The following is a 14786-nucleotide window of genomic DNA, read 5'->3' as shown; positions in this document are numbered from 1 at the left end:
CAGCTGGGAGCCCTTGCCATGGATGGAGGCATTGATAAAGCAATTGGAAGACAGACACAAGTCTGCAGCCTCTGGAGACGGCTCCTGGCAGCTATAAAGGAAAGGTATCCCTACAAGGACGAGGTGCCATGTAATGTAAGCAAGTGGACCAACATAGAAAAAGCTATTCAGTATCTGAGAGAACTGGCTGTGCGAGAGTTGATTTATCTTGACTCGAGAAGCGGACCAAGACTCGAAGATCCAGATGACGTCCGGTGCACACGACCAATGTGGCAGAAGATTATACGGAGTGCGCCAGCAGCATATTCCACCTCATTGGCAATAATGGACTTCGGGGACGATGAAGCACCACTATCCGTAGGTAATCTGGTCACCTACCTCCGACGATATGATGATAATACTTCTATACGAACCTGTGTTGCGGCTGTGGAAAAGCTGTCTGAGGAGGTCCGAGAATTAAGAGAAAAAGTAGATTTCCCACCACCTGAACGTTCTAGAATTTCAGCTGTCAGAACCAGGCGTTACCCTCCTCGAGAGAGACAAGAGAGACGGTACAGATCACGGGGTGAGCTGTGGTTCTACCTCCGTGATCATGGAGAAGACATGAGAAGGTGGGATGGAAAACCCACCTCCGCTTTAGAGGCCAGGGTACGCCAGTTGGGAGGAAGAACCAACAGAACTAGAACTTTCTCCAATTCCTCCAGGACAGCTGTTGCCCCAGTCTACAGTGAGCAGTCCACTAGTCAAAATGGGAGGGCTGATCCTCCTAGCCACCCTGACTCTAATCCTGCTGATTCCTCTGATGAATATGATAACAGGCATTAGAGGGGCCCTGCCTCCAGCCAGGTGGAGGAGAGGGATAATCGAGTTTACTGGACTGTGTGGATTCGGTGGCCTGGCACATCATACCCCAGAAAGTATAAGGCTCTAGTGGATACTGGTGCCCAATGCACCTTGATACCGTCGAACTTCAAAAGGGCAGAATCCATCTCTATTTCTGGAGTGACAGAGGGGTCTCAACAACTGACTGTGTTAGAGGCTGAAGTGAGCCTAACTGGAGAGCAGTGGCAAAAACACCCTATTGTAACTGGCCCAGAAGCACCGTGCATCCTTGGCATAGATTATCTTAAGAGAGGGTATTTCAAAGACCCAAAAGGGTATCGGTGGGCTTTTGGCATAGCTGCAGTAGAGACAGAAGAAGGCAGGCAGCTGTCTACTTTGCCTGGTCTCTCAACGGACCCTTCTGCTGTGGGGTTACTGAGGGTCGAAGAACAACAGGTGCCAATTGCTAATACAACAGTGCACCGACGGCAATATCGTACCAACCGAGACTCTCTAATTCCTATCCATAAGTTGATTCGTCAACTGGAGAGTCAAGGAGTCATCACAAAGACCCGCTCACCTTTTAACAGCCCTATATGGCCTGTACGTAAGTCCAATGGCGAGTGGAGGCTGACGGTAGACTATCGTGGCTTGAATGAAGTTACACCACCATTGAGTGCTGCCATGCCAGATATGCTGGAACTTCAGTATGAACTGGAGTCAAAGGCAGCCAGGTGGTACGCTACAATTGATATCGCTAATGCGTTTTTCTCAATTCCTTTGGCACCGGAATGCAGGCCACAGTTTGCTTTCACTTGCAGGGGCATCCAGTATACCTGGAATCGACTGCCCCAGGGGTGGAAACACAGCCCCACTATTTGCCATGGACTGATCCAGACCACACTGGAACAGGGTGATGCCCCAGAACATTTGCAATACATTGATGACATCATTGTATGGGGCAACACAGCAGAAGAAGTTTTTGAGAAAGGTGAAAAGATAATCCAAATCCTTCTGAAAGCAGGCTTTGCCATAAAACAGGCAGGGACCTGCCCAGGAGATTCAGTTTTTGGGAATAAAATGGCAAGATGGGCGTCGTCAGATTCTGATGGACGTGATCAATAAAATAACAGCTATGTCCCCACCAACCAACAAAAAGGAAGCACAAGCTTTCTTAGGCATTGTGGGTTTCTGGCGAATGCATATTCCCGACTACAGCCAGATTGTAAAACCCCTCTATCAAATAACCCGAAAGAAGAACAATTTTGAATGGGGCCCAGAACAAAAACAAGCCTTTGAACAAATTAAACAAGAAATAGTCCATGCGGTAGCCCTGGGACCAGTCCGGACAGGACAAGATGTCAAAAACGTGCTCTACACTGCAGCCGGGGAGAATGGTCCTACGTGGAGGCTCTGGCAAAAAGCGCCAGGAGAGACGCGAGGTCGACCTCTTGGGTTTTGGAGTCGAGGATACAAAGGATCCGAAACCAACTATACTCCAACTGAAAAAGAGATATTGGCAGCATATGAAGGAGTCCGAGCTGCCTCTGAAGTGATTGGTACGGAAGCACAGTTGCTCCTGGCACCCCGATTGCCAGTGCTCGGCTGGATGTTCAAAGGGAGCGTCCCGTCTACACACCACGCAACTGATGCCACATGGAGCAAGTGGATCGCGCTGATCACACAAAGAGCTCGGATAGGAAACCTCAATCGCCCAGGAATTTTGGAAGTGATCACTAACTGGGCTGAAGGTAAAGACTTTGGAATGTCACCAGAGGAGGAGGAGGTGACACGTGCTGAGGAGGCTCCACCTTATAATGAACTATCAGACAATGAGAAGAAATACGCTCTGTTTACTGACAGATCCTGTCGCCTTGTAGGAAAACATCGAAACTGGAAAGCTGCTGTATGGAGTTCTACTCGACGGGTCACAGAAGCTACCGAAGGAGAAGGTGAATCAAGTCAGTTCGCAGAGGTGAAAGCCATCCAACTGGCTTTAGACATTGCTGAACGAGAAAAGTGGCCAATGCTCTATCTCTACAACGACTCTTGGATGGTAGCAAATGCCCTGTGGGGATGGCTACAGCAATGGAAGCAGAGCAGCTGGCAGCGCAGAGGTAAACCCATCTGGGCTGCCCCATTGTGGAAAGACATTGCTGCTCAAGTAGAGAAGCTGATTGTAAAAGTACGACATGTAGATGCCCATGTACCCAAGAGTCGGGCCACAGAAGAACATCAAAACAATCAACAGGTGGATCAGGCCACTAAGATTAAAGTGGCTCAGGTGGATCTGGACTGGCAACATAAAGGTGAAAAATTTCTAGCTCGTTGGGCCCATGATGCCTCAGGCCATCAAGGAAGGGACGCCACATACAAATGGGCTCGTGATCGAGGGGTGGACCTAACTATGGACACCATTGCAGAGGTGATCCATGAATGTGAAACGTGTGCTGCAATCAAGCAAGCCAAGCGGTTAAAACCTCTTTGGTATGGAGGGCGTTGGTTGAAATATCAATATGGAGAGGCTTGGCAAATTGACTATGTCACACTTCCACAAACTCGCAGTGGCAAGCGTTACGTGCTTACAATGGCGGAAGCGACCACTGGATGGCTGGAAACCTATGCTGTGCCCCATGCCACCACCCGGAACACTATCTTGGGCCTTGAAAAGCAAGTCTTGTGGCGGCATGGCACCCCAGAAAGAATTGAGTCAGACAACGAGACTCATTTCCGTAACAATCTTATAGACACTTGGGCCAAAGAGCATGGCATCGAGTGGGTATATCACATCCCCTATCATGCACCAGCTTCTGGGAAGATTGAACGATATAATGGATTGCTAAAAACCACACTGAAAGCAATGGGTGGTGGAACCTTCAAACATTGGGATACACATTTAGCAAAAGCCACCTGGTTAGTCAACACTAGAGGATCTGCCAATCGAGCTGGTCTTGCGCAATCAGAACTTCTACGTACTGTAGAAGGAGATAAAGTCCCTGCAGTGCACATGAGGAATATACTCGGGAAGACAGTCTGGGTTATTCCTGCCTCAGGTAAAGGTAAACCCATTCGTGGGATTGCTTTTGCTCAGGGACCTGAGTGCACTTGGTGGGTGATGCAGAAGGACGGGGAAGTCTGATGTGTACCTCAAGGGGATTTGATGTTGGGTGAAAATAGATGATAAAATGAATTGAATTGTGTGATATTAATTGCTGAATAACCCTGTCCCTCCATACCTATGGTTGTCACATTGTACTAATGCCATTATATTAAGAATCATCCAGGTTAATGAAGAATGAACTTCGTCAGAATCAGAACTGATTCCAAACACCCAGCAACTTCTTCGAGATCAACATCTTCAACCTGCAGACAGCGGCCGGATACACCAACTACGAGCTCCAGGCGCCACACGCAACAAAGACTACATGTCATCCGTTCTACCGACTGAGCAAATTCCAAGTCATCTTTCCTGCCCTGAGAGACTGCTACAACAGATGAAGACACATTTTGGAGGGATGACCCATGGCTAAGGGAATAGTATATATGTAAGGTTTGAGCATGACGTGCATGGTATGGAATAAGGGGTGGATACTGTCCTAGTTTTAGCTAGGACAGAGTTTTTTTTTAACAGCTAGAAGAGCTCCGTGTTTTGGTTTTACTCAGAGGCTCACTCTGAGAAGAACGCTGATAGCAAGCTGCCAAGGACTTTTCAGTGTGCCGGAGTGCAGAAACACGGCAGGATAAGGGGGGAGCATAGTTGGGACAAGGGGGACACGATTCCCCTTGTGATTTGTGTGGAACTTAAGACTGAGGGCCAAACTGCATTCCATATCATGCAGCGTCATGCCCAGTATAAAAGTGAGGGGCAGCCGGGAAGAAGGGCTTTTGCGCTTTGGCTCTTTTGCACTTTTGCTCTTTTGCGCTTGCTGCGCTGTTGCTCTGCTGTTTTTCCTTCTCTCTCTCTCTCTCTCTTTCTCTCTCTCTCTCTCTGCCCCTCTCTATTTCGGGGCCTCGCGTTCGTCTGGGATTGCAGCTTCGGGACGAGACGGGCTTCGCATACGAGGGGGTGGTGAGAACCTATACTGTATTAAATCATCTGTATTAAATCACTCTTATCTCAACCCACGGGTTTCCCGTTTATCCTTTAATTCTCTCCCTCATTCCTGGGGGTGGGGGAGGGGGAGTGACCGGCTGTGTGTGTGTGGGGGGGAGGAAGTTTTCAACCTAACCCATGACAGTCTTAATTGGCGCCCAACGTGGGGCCCGAAGGGGTTGAGATAACGATGTTGCTGGCTGGAATGCTGTTTGTTATGCTCGCATACATGTTACCGGACATTTATAATTTATTGCCTTATTTACCCTATATGATGTTAGGCGGAATGTTTATGCGGTTTTCTGGCTCTGGGTGTTGGACCGGCATGAAAAGTATGTTATCGGTAATTAAGGGTCTTGCTATACTGTATGGTGTAACTCTGATAAGATCATCGGTGCTGGGACCGGCCCAGTCTTTGTATTCGGCGGTGCAGAGGGGGATGGTGATGTGGAGCTCGTTTATTAATTTTGAGCGTCACCTGGCGGATGTCATCGCCAATTATACCGGTGACTTTTCATTCACAAAAGCTTACGTTGATTTTGATAATGCTGAACATCATTGGAATAATTTAACCGGTTTGGTTGTCCTGCAAGGTCTCCTGAATATATGTTTAATTATCTATATATTCAAAGTCAATCGGCCATTTAGGGGTATATATCAATTTATTTCTCGGGTTATTGTGCTTGCCATCTCAACTCCCATGACAAGCACTATAGCTACTCAGACTACAACGGTATCAGTTGTAGTAGAGTGGTATGGAGGTATCATGGCTCATCCCTGTTATCAGGGATGAGAGGCACCTGGTAAAGATAACCATAAAAATGCCATCAAGGGAAGTGAATCACAACCGCTGCCTCAGCAGTGATGGCGAAATTGTGTCCTTCAGCTACTAAATCACACCTCCACCCGCCTCTGAGCTGCGACCACCCCTCACAAGAGTAATTTGCACCAATCCTAATAAAAGTTATGTATGACTAGAGTCACTCGAGCTCCACCTAAAAGATATGAAAAAGGTATAAAATAGCAGCAGACAAAGGGGATGTTAGAGAGAAACACCCCCCCATCGGAATGTCTGAGATCAGTCGACGGGCTGAACCTCTCTTCTCCCCCCACTAGGGACGCCTATTGGGTAAGAGCTCTGTGTTATGCGTGCTTAGTTACTAACACTTTGCTAGCTATTTAGTATTATCACTAATCAGTAATAAGTTTATATTATCGCTGTAGTATTTTAATTAAAGTTGTTTTTGTAGTCAATCACTATCACCGGCTATCCTTGAACCTGTATTCTGTCACAAATAAAATATATATGTATGTTTCCGGAAACTTTTGAATTATTATAAGGAGTTGGACCATAGTACTACTAGTGACGGTCCCTAATAAGTGGGCGAACCACTCTCTGGTTCACCGAGCTGCCAAAAGGAGGCAGGGGGAGTCGGACCCAAGAGTCTCGCCTGACTTGGGAACTGGTATACTGGCCAAATTACCTCCTGTTCGTCTATTAGTGCCGGGTCCCATGATAAGCCAGACGAACAACCCTCCAATTCACTGGGCTGCTAAGGGAAGGCAGAGCGAGTCTCGCCCAACTTGGGACACTGATAGACTGGTCTTTTGACCTCAAAACGTGACAAGGGGTAATGGCTTTAAACTGAAAGAAAGTGGATTTTGATTAGATCTAAGGAAGAAATTCTTCACTCTGAGGGTGATGAGGCACTGGAACAAGTTGCCCAGAGAAGTTGTGGATGTCCCATCCCTGGAGGTGTTCAAGGCCAGGTTGGATGAGGCTTTGAGAAACCTGGTCTAGTGGAAGGTGTTGCTGATACTTAGAATTTTTGGTGATTAAAATTTAATCAATAGTTTGTAATTAATAGTTAGTAGTTGATTTTAATAATATAGAATTATAAGAAATCTTTTTAATGAAAAGTATGCTCATATAGTAATTACATGCTGCTATGAAACTCCCTGTACAGCCCTGTACCAGGACCAAAGGGATAGGTCAGAATCATTTAGTAAGAACATGTAGTACAAAGCACAAGTTGATTTGTAAACTGATTTATGATACCTACATAGAACTAGAAGAATGCATGTAGCTATCAAGGTCTAGATTAATGAAGATGAAGAAAGCCAACCGTAACGGTTCGTAATGGTCTATGGGTACCTGCCAGAAACCGTGAACTTAAGCAAAAGGTAATTCCGGCAGGGGGAGATCGCAACCACCGACTCACAGACCACCTACCCATATTACACCCCAGACTCATTTCTAGATGATTCTAACTTTTATTGCGCAGAATCGGAAATGGGAGGAGAATATGCTAACGATTTTCGGGAATTTATATGTTTATGTATGATTACCTAATGGATTTGCATATGTCAGCTCTATATAAGAAGTTTGATTTCGGTGCAAGGGGCGCACGCTAGGAGGAGATATCCCCCGTGCACCCGGCGCCGCAATAAAGAAGTGTCTGCTTATCTACATCTCATTGGTGTTGATAAGTTTCTTATTCCAGATTTTCGGTAACAGTTTTGGCGACCCAGGTGGGACCTCGCTGAAGGAGACCGGAGGAGTCGGGGACCTGATCGGTTCCAGCCGGCACCGAGGATTTCTCGGGGACACCCATCGATCCCCGATCCATAAGGTTCTTCGCGACGTCCCCTGGATTTTGGGTAAGACACTTCTTTCCTTTGTTTCAAACGAGTGGGTTCGAGTCCCACCGTTGTGAGTGGGTTTGAGTCCCACCACATAGAGGGGGTTCGAGTCCCGCCTCTGGAAAGTGGGTTCGAGTCCCACTGTGAGTGGGTTCGAGTCCCCTCACTGTAGCCTGCCTGTCAGTTGTGGCGAAAGCTGCGCAGGGTTGGGCAGAGGATCCTCGTGGAGTGGAAGCCTGGGCATCTGCCCATAAGCCATAAGCGAAAGCTATTGCAGGGTTGGACATAGCGGAGACTTGGAACCTATATGCTAGCTATAGTGTTCTATAAGTTGTGCCTCTAACGTAAGTTAGAAGTTTTCTTGTGTGCTATATTGTGGAACCGTTTATCTTGACCGAGTACTAAGGTGCCGAGTTTGTGTTTATTGTGTTGCATACTTGTGCTCAAGGTAATAAATTACAGAACTGTGCGAGTGTGACCGTGAGAGAGAGACGTGCAGATAAGCACGAAGTGAGTGCGGGGTCCGGATTTGTGGTTCTGCTATCCCGTAAGGGTTGCAGTCGAAGAAAAACAGAGTGACAGATTTGAGTGACTATATATTGTATTAACAGTTATATCATGGCATCTAAGTTAACTCGTTTGTTTAAAAGTAAAAGTATGAGTAATTTGGCTGCAAATGACAAAATCCCGAAAACTTCTCCGTTAGGATGTTTATTAGCACATTGGGGAGATATAGGAGATGATTTGTGAAAGAACAAAATGATTGAATATTGTAATCAGTGGTGGCCATTGTATACGTTAGAAGATCAAGAAGTATGGCCTGTGAATGGTACTTTGAATTATAATACTATTTTTCAGTTAATGCTGTTTTGTAGAAGGGAAGAGAAATGGGATGAAATACCTTATGTAGATTTGGTTTTCTATTTGAGACAAAGAAAAGATTGGCAGAAAGAGTGTAAACTAGCGGATGGAAATGGTTTGATATTGGCTGTTGCTACAGGGAATAAAAAGGAGAAAAAGTGTTGTTCAGTGTGTGAAATCGGGAAGGATTGTTTGAAAAAGAGGATTATTCCTGAAGTTGATGAGGGACCAGAATTAGACATATCTCCTTCTAGGAGAGAAAGAAATGGGGGTCGAGAATATCAGGAACAGATGCAAGAACCAGAAAGCAGTGGTATTGAGGATGCCGAGGAGAGTCCCTCTGAGATTGTAATTCATACTCCTGTTTCTCGGAGAACTCGACAGCAGACACACACAATAGCTCCCCTGCGGCAGGGAGTTGGCAGCAATGGGCCGGTGTATGTAAAGGTGCCTTTTTCAGTTACAGATTTGATGGCTTGGAAACAGGCAGCCGGACTTTATAGAGAGGATCCTGAAAGAGTAGGAAGAGTGGTGGATACTATAATTAGAACACAGGACCCAGACTGGAGTGATTTGCAAGTGGTCCTAGATAATTTATTGGATGATACAGAAAAGCAAATGGTGTTGAAAGCAGGTAGAGCACAGGCTGAAGCAGCAGTTCTGAATGAAAATATGACTGGAACTTTGGAACAGAATTTTCCATCTGGGGATCTGCAGTGGGATCCAAACAATGTGAAGCACAGACAGAGGTTGAGACGGTATCAAAAATGGATTTTGTATGGAATTAAACATGCCATGCCTAAATCTTTGAATTGGTCTAAATTGTATGAAGTAAGGCAGGATAAAAATGAATCTCCCTCAGTGTTTCTGGAAAGACTGAAGGAAGCTGCCAGAAAATATACTGATTTAAAGGTAGAAACTGAGGCAGCACAAATACAATTGGCTTTGATTTTTATGGGACAATCAGCACCAGACATAAGGAAGAAACTTCAGAAATTAGAGGGAGAAGACTCTAGAAGTTTAAATAAAATGATGGAAGCAGCCTGGAAAGTGTATAACAATAGAGAACAGGAGGAAAGAAAATCTCGGGAAAACAGGCTGCTAGCAGTCATGACAGGAACAGTGAATAGAGGACGAGGCAGAGGAAGAGGTTCAGGATTTGGTGGAAGAGGAGGATTTGTGAACGGTGGTGGCAGGAATTTTAACACTCCTCTAGGAATAAATCAGTGTGCTTTGTGCAAGGAAGAGGGACATTGGAAAAGAGACTGCCCCAGAAAGGGAAAGTGCTCAGCAAGAAATAGCTAAAATCATGATGCTAGATGATTGAAGGGGACCGGAGGGGAACCCAGCTGAGCCTCTGGTTGTAATTAAGCTGGGAGAAAAAGAAGTTAAATTTTTAGTGGACACTGGAGCAATGTTTTTGGTATTAAACACCTGTAAAGGAAAAATTGGAACAAAACCGGCAAATATTATAGGGGCCACTGGGAAAGAGGAAAGCAGACCATTCCTAAAACCCCTGGACTTAAAATTTGGGAAAAAGGTAATCACTCATGAATTTTTGTATGTACCTGAATGTCCGGTACCCTTATTGGGAAGAGATTTATTGTCTAAATTAAATGCTCAGATCAGTTTTGAAGAAGGAGAGATTCTCTTAAAAATACCAGAATCAAAAACAAGTGAAATTCTGATGATCCAAGAAACAACCGAAGGACAAGAAATTCCTTCGGATGTAGATTTGGCCGTGATTCCCACAGTACGGGAAACAGATATCCCCGGCAAATCAAAACTGGCAGAGCCTGTTAAAGTAGAATTAGAAGAAGGAGCAAAAACAATCAAATTGAAACAACATCCAATTAAACTGGAAATCAGACAGGAATTGAAGAAATTAATTGACAAATTCTTAAAGTATAAGATTTTAGAGGAATGTGAATCCGAATACAATACTCCTATCTTACCAGTCAGAAAACCATCCGGAGAATACCGGCTGGTACAGGATTTAAGAGCAGTGAATCAAATAGTCAAAGATATTTACCCAGTAGTAGCAAACCCGTATACATTACTAACCTCATTAAAAGAGACCTATCAGTGGTTTACAGTGCTTGATTTAAAAGATGCTTTCTTTTGTATACCCTTGGAAAAGGAAAGTAGAAAACTGTTTGCTTTTGAGTGGGAAAATCCACAGACTGGACGAAAGATGCAATTAACATGGACAAGGCTACCCCAAGGATTTAAAAACAGTCCAACAATCTTCGGGAATCAGTTGGCGAGAGAACTCGAGATATGGAAACAAGAAAAACCAAGACCTGGACATCTACTGCTACAATATGTGGATGATATACTGATGGCTACAGAGGAAAAGTCGACCTGTATCCAGGTAACAATAGACCTTTTGAACTTTCTGGGACTAAATGGGTACAAAGTATCTAAGAAAAAGGCCCAAATACCTTGCCAGACTGTAATATATCTGGGCTTTGAAATTTCTAAAGGGCAGCGACAGTTGGGAAAAGGTCGAAAAGAAGCTATTTGCAATATACCTGAACCAGAAAATATTCATGAACTCAGAGCATTTTTGGGAATGGCCGGGTGGTGTCGTCTTTGGATTATGAATTACGGGCTGATTGCTAAACCTTTTTATATGAAGCCCAGAAGATTTCTCCTTTTGTGTGGGGACCAGATCAACGAAAAGCTTTCATTGAATTAAAACGTGCTTTGATGTCAGCACCTGCTTTAGGACTTCCAGACTTAACTAAGAACTTTCAGCTGTTTGTCCATGAGAGGCAACACCTAGCATTGGGAGTGTTGACCCAGAAGATGGGCAGTTGGAAGCGACCTGTCGGATACTTCTCCAAACAACTGGACACAGTGAGTAAAGGATGGCCAAGTTGCCTGCGAGCGGTGGCAGCAACAGTGCTGCTGATACAGGAAGCTCGCAAATTGACTTTGGGAAAGACAATAACGGTCTATGTCCCACACATGGTGATAACTGTTTTAGAACAAAAGGGGGGTCATTGGTTATCCCCAAGCCGGATGATAAAATACCAAGTGGTACTAACCGAACAGGATGATGTGATTCTAAGAACAACTAACCTGGTAAATCCTGCAGTGTTTTTAAGCTCCACACAGGAAGAAGGACAACTGGAACATGATTGTTTGGCTACTATTGAGTATGTTTATTCCAGTCGTGAAGATTTGAAAGATGTACCACTGGAGCAACCAGACTGGGAATTGTATACAGATGACAGCAGCTTTATGGAGCAAGGGGTCCGATACGCTGGATATGCGGTAACGACAGACACCACAGTTATAGAAGCCAGAGCATTGGCAAGCACCACATCCGCCCAAAAAGCAGAACTTATTGCCTTAATTCGAGCCCTAGAATTAAGTGAAAAGAAGAAAGTGAACATTTGGACTGACTCCAAGTATGCCTTTGGAGTAGTGCATGTCCATGGGGTTCTGTGGAAAGAAAGAGAATTATTGTCCTCTCAAGGATCAAACATTAAGCATCAAAATGAAATTTTACAATTGCTGCATGCAGTTCAGAAACCAGAACAAGTAGCAATCATGCACTGTGAAGCACACCAAGACACAAAAAGAAACACAAAAGAAATTGTTGGAAATAATTTAGCTGATAGAACAGCAAAGAAAGTAGCAAAGAACCAAGCGTTCCAAATGGCATTAATTCCCTCCAAAACAGTAGCCCTTCCTAGGGAAAAGCCAAAATATTCGGAGGAAGATGATAAATTAAGCCAGTTATTAAATGCTAAGAAAAACTTAGCTGGATGGTGGGTAACCCCTAGTGGACAAGTAGTGATCCCACCCATTCTGTTGAGAGAAATAATTCAAAGAAAGCATCAGGAATGTCACCGGGGAGTAGAAGCTTTAGTAACTTCCTTACAGAAACAAGTAGTATCGGTTAAAATGCTAGGATTAGCTAAAATGATAACTGCAAAATGTGAAATATGTTTGAAAAATAATCCAGTAATCAAGAAAAGAGCCCAAATGGGTAAGTTAAAATCTGGTACAGAACCTGGAGATTATTGGCAAGTAGATTTCTCAGAATTACCTAGACAGAATGGGTACCGGTACATCCTGGTGGGGGTTGATACTTTTACAGGATGGCCTGAAGCCCTTCCCTGTCGCACCACACAAGCAAAAGAAGTAGTAAAATGATTACTACAAGAAATAATTCCAAGATTTGGAGTTCCAATTGGAATTTCATCTGACAGAGGTCCACACTTTGTTGCTGAAGTAGTCCAAAGCATTAGCAAAGTATTGGGTGTTGCCTGGGATTTACATGCATCCTGGAGGCCACAATCCAGTGGAAAAGTAGAAAGAATGAATCAGACTCTAAAGAGACAAATAAGTAAAATTTGTCAAGAAACAAATTTAAAATGGCCTCAAGCGTTACCTTTGGCATTACTTCGAATCAGAGTACAGCCAAAGAGTGGAACCTCTATCAGTCCTTATGAATTGTTGTACGGAAAACCTTATGAGTCCCCGGAACCAAATCCAAATATGCATGTAAAAGGAAAACAAGATGTATATAACTATTTGCTTTCTCTAGGGAAAACCTTAGCTGCAATTTGGAGTGCTGTGATTTGGAATCGACCTTTATCTTTAGACACTCCAGTGCATGATTTCCAACCAGGAGATTATGTCTACGTAAAGACGTGGACTTCTGAACCTCTGCAAGAGCGCTGGAAAGGACCTTTCCAGATACTGTTGACAACCTTCACAGCAGTCAAGATTGCAGAATCTACAGCCTGGATACATTACACCCGAGTGAAGAAAGCACCAGCACCCTGGAAAATTGTGAATCGTGACCCAGAGACTTTGAAACTGACTCTGAAACATGTCTAATTTCTCATATCTGTTTGTAATTGTTCTTTGGATCTTATGCTGGAAGATGGTACTGATGAAACCATGGACTGACTTGGTGAGTAGGAACAAAAGACAATTAGAAACAGAACAAGTGATTGAAATTCCCAAACAAACCTCTGAGGAAAATTTGATATTAGGATTAATCAAAGGATTTGCCAATTTGCAGAATGTTACACAAATTACTGCTTGTTTACCAATACCAAGAGCAGTAGGTGAATCCATTCCATGGGGAATCTTAACTATGAATTTGACAAATCAGGAACATAAAAAACGAGACCACTCACTGTGAACAACAGTCAGTGACTCAATGGTATGAACAAGTGAGATATATTAGAAAACAATGGAAGTCCCCAGGAAGTAAGGATGAATGTACAAAATTACTGAATTCAAACTTCGTAGACATCAGTGGTGGTTGGACAGGACCAGATTCAGGATATGGTTATAGATGGTGTTCTTATGATGAACCAATAAAGAAAAATGTGAGCCGTATGGTAATGGAATGGAAATGCAAAGAAAGCGTTCAGACTTCACAAAAGAACAACCTACTTGGGAATCAATTTGGTCCATGACTATATTCTCCCAATTTCAATACATGGCAAAAACCCCTTGGTGTTTTACGTGGGTAGGGTCAGTTTATGGATTTTGGCCGACAGTAACAGATAGAGGAACTACGTCACTAGAGGAGGAAAGTCCAGTATCTTGGTGGAAATGTGACAAAGTTTACAATTGTAGTACAGTAAGTAAAACAATACAAGAAATTCCCCCTTTAGCAGCTGCAGTGAGATATGGGTGTTTCTGTCGAGGACTCAAAAACGATCTTCAAGTGACTGGAGATTATCAAATTAAAAGGGGAACATTTATAAGCTGTAAGAAAAGTACAATCCAGAGTCCTGGACACCCGGTCTGGGCACTAAGTGATGGAACCTGGACAACACACTTACCGTTAGATGGTAAAGTTAAACAAATTACCTTAGGCATGCCAACATTGTGTCCAATTTGGAAAAAATCACCATTTAAAGGACCCTTAGAAAGTCTAAATCTAAAACGAACTAAAAGGTCCGAGACAGATGATATTTGGAACGAACCATCAACAGGATTGAAAATCAGCTGGGCTCTTGAGTCTCTTTTAAATCCTATAGCCTCATATAGAAACAGAGAATGGCTGTATCATTTAACAAGTCAAGTAGAAAAGTTAGCAAATGTTACAAAGAAAGGATTCAAAGAATTGAACATTCAATTGCAGGCAACATCTAGAATGGCACTTCAAAATAGAATGGCTTTAGACACGCTTTTACTCAAAGAACATGGAGTATGTGGATATCTCAAAGATAAATTAGACCACTGTTGTATACACATCCCAAACGTTACACAGGATGTGGAGCATGATTTGGATTTGCTAGAAAAATTTGAGAAAGAAACAGAATCAATCCGAGAGGACATGTCAGAAGATTGGATAGGGAAAATTTTCAAAGGACTAGGCTGGAAT

Source organism: Tauraco erythrolophus, chromosome W, assembly GCF_009769465.1.
Source record: "Tauraco erythrolophus isolate bTauEry1 chromosome W, bTauEry1.pri, whole genome shotgun sequence".
Classification (NCBI taxonomy): domain Eukaryota; kingdom Metazoa; phylum Chordata; class Aves; order Musophagiformes; family Musophagidae; genus Tauraco; species Tauraco erythrolophus.
The sequence above is the reverse complement of the archived record's forward strand: the minus strand, read 5'-3'. Positions refer to the sequence as shown.